Here is a 14,696-nt window from a genome sequence, read left to right as displayed (position 1 = left end):
TGCGGATATTCAATGATCCCAGCACCATTTACTGAACAGATTGCCATTTTCCCATTGAGTATTCTTGGCTCTCTTGTCAATATTAGTTAACTGTATACATACATATATGTGAATGTATATATACACACACAATACATACCTATATGTGTATTTATACACACTTCTTTTTTTTAAATTTTTTAATCATTTTTTGATAGAGAGACAGAGCGTGAGTGGGGGAGGGGCAGAGAGAGAGAGGGAGACACAGAATCAGCAGCAGGCTCCAGGCACCGCACAGAGCCCGACGCGGGGCTCGAACCCACGGACTGTGAGATCATGACTTGAGCCGAAGTCGGACGCCCAACCGACTGAGCCACCCAGGCGCCCCTATACACACTTCTAAAATGTGTGTTTGGACTTGTGCAGATATATTAAGGATATTTCAGAACCTGGGGTTGTGGTGAAGGCAGTGGCTGAAATGAAGACCCCGAAAGGGTCTGGAACACTGGTGTTAAGCTCTGAACTGAAGCGTTTATAATTTACCTCTCGTCTTTATGACGCTTTTCTGTATGCTTGTGCTCAAAAAAAAAAAAAAAAAAAGTCACCCTAGTTTTTTTTTTTTTAAGTGTATTTATTTTGAGAGATGGAGCACAAGCCGAAAAGAGGCAGAGAGAGAAGGAGAGAGAGAATCCCAAGCAGGCTCTGTGCTGACAGTGCACAAACCCGACATGGGGCTCAAGCCCACCAACCGTGAGATCATGACCTAAACTGAAATTAAGAGTCTGAGGCGTAACTGACTGAGCCGCCCAGGTACCCCTACTCTAATTTTGTTTCGGTGACCACTTGGGGTGATACCTGGCCTCGTCAGGCAGGAGTCAAAGTGAAAAGCTTTGGTAAATGCTCTGACCTCGTGCTATTTATCAAACAAACACCTATTACGTTTGCTGCCCTCCACGGTGATAGAGACTAGGAACAAAAAGATAGCGAGTATGTGTTCTTGAGGACTCAGAACCTGGAGGAGGAGAGAGCTGTGCAATGAGGAAGGTGTGACCTTGGTGACGCGTCCCGCAGACACGTGGGGCGAGAGCGATGAGCGCTCAGCCAGGGTGGCAGGGGAGCCTTCACAGACATGGTGACATTAGTGTGAATCCTAACGAGTGAGAAGAATTCTCAGGTGGGAAAGGGCACTCCAGGCCAAAGTCACAGCAGGTACAGAGGAAGGAAGGGGTGGAAGACGAGGGGAGCCTCACTAAGGAGGTGTGAGCTAAACATCAAAAAGAAAAGAGGAAGAACGATCCGGTGAAAAAGAAGACAAACACATTCATTCAGATCCTAGCTGCACTGGAGAAGCAGTAAGGCCGGGAGGTAGAGGGAGCTCGTTCCAGATGGCAGAAATAGTGTCTATTAATTAGTCATCGCCGTAGTTAATTAAACATTTGGATGAACATGATGAAAGGGCATCTGAGGATGGCGGCTGAAAGGGTTAGCTACAGCTAACCTCGGCTGAACGAGCTGGCTTTGTGCCATCCAAGGAGTTACAGTTCGAGAAAGTGATAGCATACTTTATACCTCTCAGTATGATCGATGGCTGTTTTGGGGAAAACAACAAAGAGAAACAACTTTCCCGGACAAAGCTACTGCTTTGCTTTGTTCCTCAATCACAAACGTCTCTGTTCGAGAAATTCACAAAAGAAGAATTACCAGTAGGGACGCGTGGGTGGCTCAACGGGGTAAGTGTCCGACTCTTGATTTCAGCTCAGGTCAGGATCTCACTGTTCGTGAATTTGAGCCCCGCATCAGGCTCTGTGCTGTTTGTGCGTGTTCTCTCTCCGAATAAATAAAAATTAAAAAAAAAACAAAACAACAACTTAAAAAAAGAAAAGATGCTCCACCTCCCTTCTAACCAAAGTCACGCGAACTGAAATATCAACAAAGAAGAACTCTCATTGACTTTGCCAAAAACATGGCGAGAGTAAAAGTTGGCAAGATTGGTGGTGGTAACTATTAGGAATTATTCGCTCAACACATTTGGATGGCCAAATTCTGTTTTTCAGACACCAGTAAAGGCATTACTATACAGAATAATAGAAACTTTTATTTCTTTTTGCCCAGTAGTATTGCTTCCAGGAATTTCCTGGAAAAAGTCTTTATCCCTGCACTACTCCAAAGGAAATCTTGCACTCAGTATATGCATAAAGAGATACTCACTGTAGCATTATTAATTATAAATAGCTGAAAACTTGGAAGCCACACCATTGCCCAACGGTATAGAAATGTGCATTAAATGGTTACATTAACGATTAAAAATTTTTTTTAATGTGTACTTATTTTCGAGCGAGAGAGAGAGAGAGAGAGAGAGAGAGAGGTGGTGTGCGCGAGCATGAGTGGGGGAGGGGCAGAGAGAGAAAGGGACAGAGAATCTGATGCGGGCTCCGTACTGACAACACAGAGCTCGATATGGGGCCCGAACTCATAAACCGGGAGATTCATGACCTGAGCGGAAGTCAGATGCTCAACCGACTGAGCCACCCAGGTGCCCCATACATTGCAGTTCCTCTACTGCATCTGTCAGATAAAACAGGTTATGGTCACAGTAACAAATAATTGCGCAAATTGCAGTCACTCGACCCACCGAAGATTTGTCTCTTGCCCATGTAACGTCCAATATAACTTGCTCAAGGCACCAGACCATCTCTTCTCGTGCAGTGAATCAGGGTCCCAGGCGACCTGGTGATGCCACCATCTCAACACATGGCTTTCCAGGAGGGGTGGGGGGGTGGGGAGAGAAAACATGAAAAACTCACATCCCTGGTTAACTGCTCTGCCCGGAAGTGACGTTTCACTTCTGCTCAGAGCCATTTGGTCAAAACTAGTCACGTGGTTTCCACCTAGTTACTCATTATATGTTTTGCCCATTTTCTGACTGGATTGTTTGTTTTCCGCTGTGGAGTTTTAAGAGTATATAGATATATAGATAATCGAGATTCTAGCCCTTTGTCAGGTAGGTGGTTTGAAAATATTTTCTCCCACTCTATAGCTTGTCTCTTCGTCCTCTTAACAGTGTCTTTTTCAGAGCAAACCCTTTCCACTTTGATGAAGTCCATTTTACCAGTTGTTCCTTTTATGGATCATGGTTTTGATGTCAAATATTTCCTTTGCTTGACAATTCACTGCCTTTTAGCACTGCATCGGATACGAGCAGTGGGAGTGCATATCCTTGCCTTTTTCCCCGATCTTGGGGAAGAGCGTCCATTCTTTCATTACTAAATGCAAAGTTAGCTGTAGATGTTTTGTAGATACTCTTTATCAAGTTGAGGAAATTCTCTTATTATGCTGAGAGTATTTATCTTGGTGCCGTGTCGAATTGTGTCAAGTTCTTTTTCTGCATCAATTGATACGATTACACGCAACACTGCAAAGCACTTTGAATGCTAATTACCCGGAGTGTATGTAGGCTTCACGGGTTTAGGGCATGGTCTCCAACCAGACTGCCCTCACTTTGGACGTCAGCCACTTCTCAGGTTTCTCAGGTCACCCGAATTTCTGACCGACTGGCTACGAATTTGGGGTTTCCCACTATCACCTCAGGTTTGATAATTCACTAGAATAATTCATAGAACTCTGGGAAGCACTATGAGAGTTTTATTATAAAAGATATAAGTCAGGAGTAGCCAAAGGAAGAGATCCAAGGAGCAAGGTCTGAGAGGGTTTTCAGGGCAGAGCCGCTGAGTCCTTTCCCTAGGGAATCAGGACGTCCCATCCTCTGGGCCCATCGATACATTCACCAACCAGGAAGCCCAACCAAGCTTTGGTACCAGAGTTGTTTTTTGGGTTTTTTTTTTTGGATTTTATTACAAAGGCATGATGGATTGAATCATTGACCACATGACTGAATTCAGTCCCCAGCTCCCTCCCTTCCCTGGACATTGGAAATTTGGGCTGATATCCTGTCCTTCAAAGCCCTGATCCTCTAATGACATGGTTGGTTTTTCTGGTGTAGCTAGCCCCCTTCTTGAAACTAGGGGCCCATCGGGAGTTATTGAATTAGCATAACTCAGGCATGGTCCCAGTGGCCACAATGGATAACAAAGACACTCACCACTGGGAAATTCCGAGGATTTAGAGGCTCGGTCCCAGAAATCAGGGACAAAGACCAGGCCTTGACTTACAATGGCGTTACCTCCTGATAAACCCAAATATGGTAAGATGAAAATGCATTTGATACACCTAATTTACTGACCATCTTAGCTTAGCCTAGACTATTCTTAAATGTGCTCAAAACACTTGCATTAGCCTAGTTGGGCCAATCATCTAACACAAAGCCCGTTTGATAATGAGGTGTTGAATATCTCATGGAATTTATTGAATACCGTGCTGAAAGTGAGAGACAGAAAGGCTGCGTGGGTACAGAATGATGGGAAGCAGGTTGGTTGTTGGCCCTTGTGACCTCAGGGCTGCCCGGAAGCTGAGACTGCCTCCCAGCATCAGAAGAGAGGATCTTACCACATCCTGCTAGCCCAGAAAAGATCCAAATTCAGATTTGCAGTACAGCTTCCGCTGAATGCATATCACTTTCACACCATCGTAAAGCTGAAAATTTGTTAAGTCAAGGACTTCCTGTACTACCAAGTAAGGGTGGACTCCACTCTCCCCACATGGTCTCCACTGACTCTGTAGGGAAGGAGGCCTCAAGCCAGGCAGTGGAGGTGAGAGTCCCCACTCCTCACTTGTGTTTCCTGACCCCACTGCTGAAGGAGTGTTGGGCACCTTCTCATAACGTGGGGAGGGTAGAAGTCTAGGCACCCCACTCAGCCTTTGCTGGTGTGGGTGGGAGTGAGACCACAGATTTTTTTCTGTGGTGTTGGCTGGAGTAGAAGACTCATGGTCTAAGAGTTTTCTGTCTCCCTGGGCTGTGCCTCCCTGGCCCTTTGGCTACAGCGAGAAGCTTCCGTGGGACTGTTTTGGTTCGCGCCCACTGTCATTTGTGAGTTGCTGGCCTCTTCGGCTCCAGTGATGGGTTATACAAGGTGAACAAACCAAAACCAATAATAATAATAATAATAATAATAAAAGCTGGAGAACTTACCACCATGTCATTTGTTGGGTCCCAAGGCCCCTAACCCATCTGCCTCCTTCTCTCTACCCTTTGGAACATTCTGAGGTTTGCTTTATACATATTGTCTGGAGGTTTTAGTTGTACCTAACAAGAATAAGAGTGTAATGGAGGTGTACTTCACCTCCCTGGGATGTCTGCTTACTTGTAACCTTCTGCTCTGCCTAGCTTCAGATATCGAGAAATTTCTTGAGGGGCAACCTGGCAGTGTGACAGGCCTACTTCCCTGCCTTTTCTTTCTCATTACAATAATTTGCCTCTCAAGCATGCATAAAAAAACTCTCAAAGCTCTGCTGCTCCTTTGTCGTCCCCCCCCCCCCCCCCCCCGCCAGCAGCCTCTGCCCAAGCAGAGCCCAGATTCTTAGCCCTCATCTGTCCTCAGAATCAGCAAATGCCCCAAGGGTTAGTGTAGTTGTACAAAGTCAGCTCGCTTCTGCATGGTTCTTCCCTCCTTGCAATCTTTGGCTCTCTGATGCATGGAAAATGATTTAAATTTTATTTAATGCAGCTTTTTTTTGTGTGTCATTTTTGGCAGGACCACGAATCTGTCCCAAGGTACTCAATGATGACTGAAAGTGGAAGTCTGGTTCTCAAACCAGACTTCACGTGACAATATCGTATGTGAGTGGTGTTATGTCAAAAGCTCCTTTTCCATTGGCTAATGTATTTCAGACGGCAAAGGGATAGTGTCACAGAGAGTGGCTAAAAGGGTGGCCTCCTAAGTTGGGGGGCTTGACTTTGAATGCTGGCTCTGCCACTTGCTAACGTGGGGTAAGTTTTTAGACTGTGAGCCTTGATTTTTTTCCATCTGTGAAATGAAGTTGATAAACTATCCACTTTAAATAGTTGTCGTAAAGATAAAAGGAGACAATCCGAGTAAAGAACCCAGTGGGCTCCCTAACACATGATAAACGAAGACAAAATCATTCGCTATTATTTAATACCAACATTCTAAATGATCAATTTATATCAGTCAGTAAAATTTTATTTGTTCAACAAACGCATGCATTGATTAGTTATTTACTTATCTGTGCCTCATATCTGTGATTTTGATTTAAAGAGGAAAGTACTCCAGACATCAGACCCACCTCTCTCTTTATCCTAGAACTGGGAGACAGTCCATCTTTTGGTCAACATAAACAGATACTAAATAGGATAGGATTCTGTCCTGTAGATAGGATGATAGATAGGACAAAGTGGACCGAATGTCACTTGTTATCACGTGAACCAAACATGAAACTGTGTGGAAGGTTAGACCTACTTCAAAAAAAATTAAATAGAGGGGAGCCTGGGTGGCTCAGTTGGTTGAATGTCCAACTTTTGATTTCGGCTCAGGTTGTGATCCCAGGTTCGTGGGTTGAGCCCTGTGTCAGGCTCTGCACTGAGCATAGAGCCTGCTTAGGATTCTCTCTCTCTCTCTCTCTCTCTCTCTCTCTCTCTTTCTCTATCCCCCCCCAAAAAGAAAAAAAAGCCCACAAACATATAAAAAAATAAAAAAAATTAAATAGAACCGAGAAGAGAGAAGAAACTCTATGGGTGAGGCAATCCATAAAACTGTAGCTGTGATTGTAATCGGCAATATTTAGACAAGGGCAGCAAGAGCGGGGAAGAGAGTATGTATTTCATCTGAAAGTTCTTGTAGTTCTCCGGGTTGTATTTGTGCCACTTAACAGCTATGTTCATAGAAAAAGGATGACTAATAAGGAGGTAGGCCACTGCCTGGGCAAGAACTACAACAGTAGCGAAAAGCAGAGTCTCTCAATTTCTGTCTTGCTTCTATCTTCTCGATGCGTGATAGCGGTCCTAAAAACACGAAAGCGTCGAAGGATGATTAAAAGCAAATTAAGTCCCAGGCGAGGCGACACCCAGGCGACACTAACTCGAGTGTCTGAATCTAGGATTGGCCAAGTGGACTGCAAGAATTTGCACTTTCAGAATCAGTGTTTGGAAACTTTAAAGAAAGATTGACCACGGGGAAGGAGGGGAGTCTAATGGTTAGGGCTTGTTTTGGTATTAGACAGGCCTGGAAGTCCTAGCTCTGTCACTTACTAGCTGCCTAACATTGGAATAGGAAACTTTTCTGGGCTTTATTTCTTTATCTCTAAAATGGATAAAATCTATGAATTCATAATTATCATCGAGAGAGGGAGACAGAGAGAGAGAGAGAGACAGACAGACAGAGAGACACAGAGAGAGAGGGATTTCACTTTCACTGTTTGTTGCAGCAAAGGATCAACTTATCTGAGGGCCCCTAAAGCAGAACAATTATTCACCTTGCCTCTCATGCTGACCAGGTAGCTTCATTTGATAAAGGGATGCCAGGCGATCACTGTAGAAGGAATGATAGAATGAGAAAGTCATTGATTTGAAATTTCTAATGAAATTATTATCCTATTAAAAGGGGAAAAGTTGGAAAGAGATAAATCAGTTTTCTTGACATCAAGTCCTTTTTTTTTTAATGTTTTTTTATTTATCTTGAGAGACAAAGAGAGAGTGCACAAGTGTACAAGTTGGGAGGGGCAGAGGGAGAGAGAGAGAGAGAGAGAGACAGAGACAGAGACAGAGAGAATCTTAAGCAGGCCCCATGCCCAGCAAGGAGCTCAACATGGGACTTAATACCATGACTGTGAGACCATGATCTGAGCCAAAATCAAGGGTCAGACGCTTGACCCACTGAGCCACCCAGGCATCCCAGCATTAATTTCTTTCTAAGTTTCAAACTGTGCCATGAGAACAGAGTTGTTTTTTTTTTTTTTAACGTTTATTATTTGAGACAGAGACACGAGAGCAAGCAGGGGAGGGGCAGAGAGAGAGAGAGGGAGACACAGAATCGGAAGCAGGAACAGAGAAGCTGGAACACATACATGGGACCCCAGGGGCTGGGGCTGGGATCTGTGGAACTTTCCGGCGCCCTGAGCTACCTCGTTACGTTAATTTCTCTCCATCTCTATTCCATTTGGAGGTGTTTCAGCACTATGCATTCCCGCTTTGGGATTAGGCAAAGGAGGCAGGGGGTAGACTGAGAGCTGACACCCAGACTGCCGTGGAAGAGCCTGCAAACAGAAGAGAATGCCTTGGGTCGTAACTTCTTGGGCAGCATCTGGCCAACGTGGCCCCCGACCACGGGGCTGTCCAGAATGAGGCCCAGAAGTCAGGCGGGACTCCCAGAACTGCCAAGGAAGCCAGAGCCAGCCTTAGAGAGCTCAAAGGTCCTCAGTGGGGGGCCTCATGAACTCTGCTTCAGTCTGGGGGATTTTCGTATGAGTCATTTTCAGCTCAGAACACCCAGGCTGTGGTTAACGACTTGAGGTTTTATTGGGTGAAAGAATATTGAGCCCCTTGGACTCTTTCTTCAACCTTTTTATTATAGATCAGCTGACCCACCACGTGCTCCCTCAAGTGGCCCCCTTCGGGGACGTCAGAAAGGAATCTTTGACACAGGCGACTTTAACCTTTGATATCTTCAGCACCCATTTTTATCTTTATCCCTCTTTCTGACTATAATCTCACCGTGCCATTAAGACTCTGTTTTTGTTCGTTTTCATGCACTTGTTATTTTAGAATAGTTTTTCGACTTACAGAAAAGCATAGCGTACCATGCTCAATTTAGTATAATTTTATACTTTTGTACTTTTTTTACTTCTATATGTTCATAGTATATTTTTTAGAGTATGCTTTTTGTACAGAACCCTCATGTACCCATGACAGTTTGATTTTTGTTTTTATTTTTTTCAAATGTTTATCTATTTTTTTTTTAATTTTTTTTAACGTTTATTTATTTTTGAGACAGAGAGAGACACAGCAGGAACAGGGGAGGGGCAGAGAGAGAGGGAGACACAGAATCGGAAGCAGGCTCCAGGCTCTGAGCCATCAGCCCAGAGCCCGACTCGGGGCTCGAACTCGTGGACCGTGAGATTGTGACCTGAGCTGAAGTCAGACGCTTAACCGACTGAGCCACCCAGGCGCCCCTGTTTATCTATTTTTGAGAGAGACAGAGAGAGCGCGCGCGCCAGTGGGGGAGGGGCACAGAGAGAGGGAGACACAGAATCCGAAGCAGGCTCCAGGTTCCAAGCCATCAGCATAGAGCCCGACATGGGGCTCCAACCCACAAACCTGCCAGATCATGACCTGAGCCAGAGTTGGACGCTTAACTGACCGAGCCACCCAGGCGCTCTCCCATGACAGTTTTATGTTATTAACATTTTACATGGTAAAGTAATTGTTTGGTACTGAAATGGTCACAACGGCCCAAAATATTGCCGACTACTGTGAGTTTTTAGGAGCAACTTGGGGGAATTTGAATCCTTCTTTTGAGAGAGAGCTCTGCCTACTGTAAGTTTTGTGTATAAGGTTACTTCAAGCTGAGATCTGCCCCATGAGCCAGAGGACAGGAAGTGGACGTGCACCATTTGGCCTGTACAATATTTGTCCGTTGAAAATGTCTCTCCTTTTTCTGTGCTAATTCAAATTCTTATTTCGCTTATGGTTCACCTTGATGAGCTCATTGGAGAGGCAGACTGTATCGGTGTGGATTCCCAAACAGACCGAAAGGCCCTTGTTGTCAAGGACCAGCTTGCTGCCTTCTTTCATACCTTTACAATAGTTTTATTATTATTATTTTTAATTTTTTTTAATGTTTATTTATTTCTGAGACAGAGAGAGACAGAGCATGAACGGGGGAGGGGCAGAGAGAGAGAGGGAAACACAGAATCTGAAACAGGCTCCAGGCTCCGAGCTGTCAGCACAGAGCCCGACGCAGGGCTCGAACTCACAGACCCCGAGATCATGACCCGAGCCGAAGTCGGACATTCAACCAACGGAGCCACCCAGGGGCCCCAATAGTTTTATTATTTTATAGGTTGGGCAAATGGGGAGGAAAGATTAAGTGGCTTGGCGAAGGCTGCACAGAAGATCCACCAAAAGTGACCATGGCAATAATGAGGAACATTCGCTTCCAGTTTGTAGGAGCTGGAGCTGGGGAGGCAAGGGAAGCCTGCCACGTGGTATTTAAGGGAGTGCCAAAGAATTGAGCAACCAAAATGAATAATATTTTAATGCAATATTTAAAAATGAACGCATAAAAAAATCCACGATCAACAAAAGTGTTACCGCTAGTCTTATGACCCTGTGTTATTGTGCAATGACACAGTGGTTTCCAATGAAGCCGGGGATCCCAGGCCCGTTCAGCACTCCCTCCCCCGCCAGGTGACATACAAGGGTTGACAATGGCAACACTGGCTTTAGACAGAATCGTGTTTTTTGATGGTAGTGGTTTAATGAACTTTTTGTCCTTGCTTCAAAACATGTGAGGATATTTTGATAGGTGCGTATAGTGGCGCCATTTTCCTTTTCCCCCCAGGCGTCTAGGAGTCTTCATGGAACTGCAACTTTTTTTTCTTTTAACGTGTATTTATTTTTGGGACAGAGAGAGACAGAGCATGAACGGGGGAGGGGCAGAGAGAGAGGGACACACAGAATCGGAAGCAGGCTCCAGGCTCTGAGCCGTCAGCCCAGAGCCCGACGCGGGGCTCGAACTCACGGACCGTGAGATGGCGACCTGAACTGAAGTCAGACGCTTAACCGACGGAGCTGCCCAGGCGCCCCTGGAACTGTAACTTACCAAAAGCTTTAGCATATATCAGTTCATTTAATGCTCCCCCCCCAAAAAAAAAAAAAAAAAATCCTGAGAGGATGCTGTTATCCTCATTTTAGAGAAAAAGGAACGAGGTCTCAGATTAAGTTCCTAACCCAGCGATACTGGGCTGGCCAGCGGTGGAGCTGGGATTCTGGGGTTCCCCGACCCAGATCCTGACTTGAACTGCCCTGCAAATTGCCTTTGTACATCCAGCCCAACCCCCTGCTTTTCCTTCTCAGTTGTGTGGACTCACGTCCGTCTCTGCCATTTTCCCAGGGGGGTGTCGTGGGGTGTGCTCGTGGGAGTATGTGTGTACCTGGATATGTGTGTTTGCTTCTATGAGCATGTGAGTACACGTATGTGTGCATGCACACGTGTGTACTTTCAGAATATGAGACAACATGGCACAGAGGGCTTACGTCCAAAGAGGGTTGTGGCCGGACAGAGCTCCCGTCTACTGACTTTGCCTCGTGGATCACATTTGGAGAGCTCGCACCATCCCTGAGAGCTCAGAGAGGGTTTTGTGTCCTTCTCCATCCACAGGATGGCGGGGAACCCGCCAGGCCCACGGCAAGGAACCACCCCTCCTGAGCTGCCTCCCTTCTCAGGCTTTCAGGAGAAGGCTCAGAATCTTGGAGGTGATGTAGAAGAAGTTGCCAACCAACCCTATGGCTGTAGGAAAAAACCCCCAAAAACACGTTATTGGGGGAACCCCTGTTTTTCTTTTCCAAAGTGAGTGCCTGAAACTCCCCCACCAATATGCAGCCCAGTTTCTGGGGCGTGATTGCAGAAATGGGGTTTTTCTTGGGATGCATCAGGAATTGTTCCATGTAAGATAAACATTCTCTGAAATGCCATCCCCTTTCCAAACCCAAGCCCAGGGTAATAACCTGAGAAATCATTATTACCCAGTCCCTCAATCCTATTCCAATAAAGGGAGGACCACACACTAGCAGCTTTCAGCAGCTTTCCCTGGCCAAATATTGTTCTACCCTGTGTTAGTTTTGACAGGATTAGTCATGGAGTCCTATTATAAAAGTCCCGGGATCCCTGTTGGCTGGACAGCCTATTAAAATATTGGTTTACTTTCTTGCAGTTTGCAAGCCCATGGAGCCCTGAGAGACATTTTTAGGTATATTGTTTCTTGGCCAGCCTGTTTCAGAGCAGAGAAGCCCAGACACAGCCACTGTCTCGACCGAGAGACTCTTGAGGGTTTGAAGCCACCTTTACAAAGGCAGGCAAGAGGCTCCCTCGCCATGCAGGCATTTTTTTTTTTGTTTTTGCTTTTGTTTTTTTTTTTCAAGTAGGCTCCTGGAGCCGAGCCTGAACTCACGACCCGGAGATCCAGACCTGAGCTGATATCAAAAGTTGGACGCTTAACCCACCGAGCCACCCAGGTGCCCCATCACCATCTCTGTTTTTATTGCAGCATGTGCTTACTTCTAACTTTTTTGGGCCGCATTTAAAGACCACAAAATAATGAGGCCGAAACTCCACAACTTTTGTGTCATTTATTCTTTTTTTTCTAAATAAAGCCCTCCTAAAAGTCTCGTTATTTTACGTGTTTTCACTTCCGGCCTCTGTTATTCTAGAACATTCCTTCACATTGTCTCAAAATTCTCTTCTTCAGATGCTGCTCTGGTGGTGTCACCCCTCACTGCCTAACTGCCTGTCAGGGCCAGCCAGACCGCTCAGGGTGAAGGAATACATAAGTCTGCCGAACAGGCATCCGTAAACGTGCGCTAACAGGCTGACGTGTGAATGGGCTCCATGGGGACACACAGTTAAGTCCCCCCACATGGCTCATCCTTACTTATCTCTCTTCCCTACACTCTGCTCCAAGGAAGCCTGCTTAGTTTCCCACACTGGGATGTCTATACCTGGTACTCACACCGGAGAACGTACTTTTACCGACCAGAATGTGCGGCATCTGACAATCTGTGACCTTAGCATCCATGATGGATTCACTACCCCACGTTGTCTCTGAGCCACCTGGTCTATGATGTCTGTTGATCCCCTAACCCCCGGGGATTGGGCCTATCATTCACCCTAGTGAGTTTGCGTTTCTTTACGTATGTCACCGCATACTATCTTTTTATGTGCGTTTTGCCTTCTTTTCCTTAGAAGGAAGACTCCTTGGGACAGGAATGCAGCCTTCTGTATCTCCCCACAGCTTCTAAGAGTGTGCTGCAGCTCAACGTTCCCTGATAAACAGGGTGACTAAAGCATTGCAATGAACCAGAGTAGAGATCAAGGCTGTGCAACAAAGGGTAAGGATACTCTTTGAATAAGACTGGCATTCATTCCTCAGGTTTCTGTATGTTTATAGAGCAAGAAGGATCCTGGCAGTTTGGGCAGCTCGGTTCCAGTTACCCGACATCCAGCAGGCCCGGGCATCGACAGCCATCACTCAGCCGTGTCAGATGGGGTGACTGGACCGATGGAAACATATGGTATTTTATATGGTGGTGGTGGGAGGGGGCGGTTTCTGTTTTTATTTGTCTTTAACTGGAGTGTGTGTGTTTCAGGACCACACAGCAGTGGAGTTCCGCCTGCTTGGAACAAAAATGATGAGCCTGTGTTTCTAGGCCCGTGTTTATTTAATGTGCTGTGTAAACAGTGTCCACAGGGGAAAGGAAAAAGTGCTAAAGTTTAATACAGACACCCTCTAATTTAACCCCCCAGAGATTGCTCTCTGAATTTCTTGGTTTCGGGTTTTCATTTGCTTTCCTGAATGAAAATGGTTCTGGAGTCCCTGAACGCCTGATGTTACATGTCATTTTGGAATGTCTTACTCATGGTGTCAAGGATATATGTTAAAATGTAGGAATTCCCATAACGCCTCTCATTAAAAAGAAGCAAACGACACAGGGCGCCTGGGTGGCTCAGTCGGTTGAGCGTCCGACTTCAGCTCAGGTCAGGATCTCACAGTTCATGGGTTCGAGCCCCGCGTCGGGCTCTGCGCCGACAGCTCAGAGCTTGGAACCTGTTTTGGGATTCTGTGTCTCCCTCTTTCTCTGCCCCTCCCCTGCTCACCCTCTGTCTCTCTCTCTAGATAAACATTAGAAAACATTCAAAAAAATAAGCAAACAACAAAACCTCTCACTGAACGTAAACCCGCTTTCAATGCTGCTCACCCGACCAAGGCCAAACTTGATGTTTTATTCAGTTGTCCCATAGGGGGTTTGTTGGGACTCACTGAGAGCCTACAGCTTGTGATTCCTCCTCAAAACGCCTTTCTACTGGGCTTTCCAAGACCTTCCCAGAACAGCCCTGAGGATGAATGCTAGAGGTGCTCCCTCAGTCAGGGGAAATTGAGGTCCACGGTTTTCCTCCTGTAGGGCAGTAAGGGTCTAGGGGCTCAGCAGCGGGCCAGACCCCCACCCCGGTTCCCTCATAGAGCGCCTTCTCCTGTGGCCCTCTCTCCTGTACTGTGGGGTCAGGGCCAATCCCATCACCTTACACATGAGAGAATGGAGGGCCTAAGTAGTTAGGGGGAGAGCTGGGGTCAAGACACTCCCACCTCTGGGTCTGGTGGCATTTGTTGTAGTCCTTCAGGGGGCTCTGGGCCTGCCCCTGATAGGGCCTTCACCCTGGTGTGGAGGCGACAGCGACAACCAGGCGAGGCTGGGGCCGTGACTCCAGGCGGTTAATCTTTCATGAGAGGTCTGGACAGACTCGTCTGGCCTCCTGGGAGCTTCTGAGCAGCTCAGAGACTTCAGTCCCAGAACCAACTTGAATGAACGATTAGAGAGCTGAATGCAGGGAGGCTGATCTCGGTACAGTTCTAACTTCTGTTTTGAGCTGTGTTCAAGGAATGAGCACAGAGAGGATTATCACATGGTGGGAGAGATGAGCAGAGGGAAAAGCCAGTGTTAGCCCCAGAGCTCGATGGCCGGGGGGTCACAGGAGGGGTATCACATCGGTGTCCTCCATTTATCTACTCACAACCAGCCAGTTGGCCATTCC

This window comes from Panthera uncia, chromosome D2 (genome assembly GCF_023721935.1).
Source record: "Panthera uncia isolate 11264 chromosome D2, Puncia_PCG_1.0, whole genome shotgun sequence".
In the NCBI taxonomy this organism is placed as follows: domain Eukaryota; kingdom Metazoa; phylum Chordata; class Mammalia; order Carnivora; family Felidae; genus Panthera; species Panthera uncia.
The sequence above is the reverse complement of the archived record's forward strand: the minus strand, read 5'-3'. Positions refer to the sequence as shown.